Source organism: Mus caroli, chromosome 19 (assembly GCF_900094665.2).
Source record: "Mus caroli chromosome 19, CAROLI_EIJ_v1.1, whole genome shotgun sequence".
NCBI lineage: Eukaryota > Metazoa > Chordata > Mammalia > Rodentia > Muridae > Mus > Mus caroli.
In genome coordinates, this window is record NC_034588.1 from 37,222,835 (window position 1) to 37,224,129 (window position 1,295).

The following is a 1,295-nucleotide window of genomic DNA, read 5'->3' on the forward strand; positions in this document are numbered from 1 at the left end:
GGGGCCTGGGCACCTTTGGGGGCCTGAGCACCTTTGGGAGCCTGGGCTGGAGCTGAAGCCTGAGCCTTAGCTGGAGCTTTGGCCCCTGCCTTGGTTTGGACCTTAGGCTTCGGTTGGCAGAGCCTCTGACCCTTGGCCATGTAGCTTCGAATCCGCTTCCCAAGCTTAGGGTGAGCGTTGAAAGCCAGCCGCTTGAGTTTGAGGCCTTTTGGCATCTTGGGTTTGATGGCCTGAGGCTTCACCAGGGCCTTGATGGCCTCTGTGAGCGCACTCACTGCCTTTGCATTGTTGGTCTGCATCTTCTTCAGGCCTTTCTTGTGCTTCTTGGCAAAGCTCATGTTCCTCAGGAACTTGGGGTCAACCCCCTTAAGAGATTCGTATCTTTGCGACCGGGGTTTCTTGATACCATTTATGTGCCATTTGCGGGACTGGTTGTGTGTGGTGTGGCCATGTCTGCATGGTAACCCGCGGCTCCCGCAGCCCCTGAGACCGGAAGAGCGCCCCCACCCCTTTTATCTATTTAATGAGTACACTGTTGCTGCCTTTACCAGAAGAGGGCATCGGAACCCATTACAGACGGTTGTGAATCACCATGTGGTTGCTGGGAACTGAACTCAGGACTTCTGGAAAAGTAGTCTGTGCTTTTTTTTTTTTTTGGTTTTTTCGAGACAGGGTTTCTCTTTATAGCTCTGGCTGTCCTGGAGCTCACTTTGTAGACCAGGCTAGCCTCGAACTCAGAAATCCGCCTGCCTCTGCCTCCCGAGTGCTGGGATTAAAGGCGTGCGCCACCACGCCCGGCTTAGTCTGTGCTCTTAACCACCCAACCATCTCTTTAGCCCTTGCCCATCTTTCTTCAAAGCATGGAAATTTTATTTGAATCAATAAGATGTTGTTGATGTTGTCGCCATTGTTGTCATCGTCATCTTTGTCATCATCGCCGTCCATTATGGCTCCTACCTTGGCTCCAAAGAGCTAAAAGGAAACGATTAAAATGGAAACAGTGACGTCAGCAGCTTCTACCTCTTTCCACATAGACATCTTAAGCTGTGGCCATTTTGCATGTCCTCTTTGCCTACCTTGCTTAGTAGGCAAAGGTCAGCATGGGAAGTGGACTGTGGCCTCCCTTCCCCCAGCCTGGAACCTGCTTGCTCAAGGGTGGAGCTTCCTGCTCATTCGTTCTGCCACGCCTACTGCTGGACCCTGCCTTTGCTGCTTGGAAGAGGCACACACGTGTTCGTCCTGCTACTGGACCCTGAGTTACTTGGCGGGAAATCGGGTTCCCTCCCCCTTCCTTT

At 52.4% G+C, this 1,295-nt stretch overlaps 1 pseudogene; it reads right to left on the bottom strand.

Annotated features, from left to right (window-relative positions):
• Nucleotides 1-945, bottom strand: part of LOC110286039 — a 1,050-nt pseudogene extending 105 nt beyond the window's left edge.
• Between the last annotated feature and the right edge of the window lie 350 nt (nucleotides 946-1,295).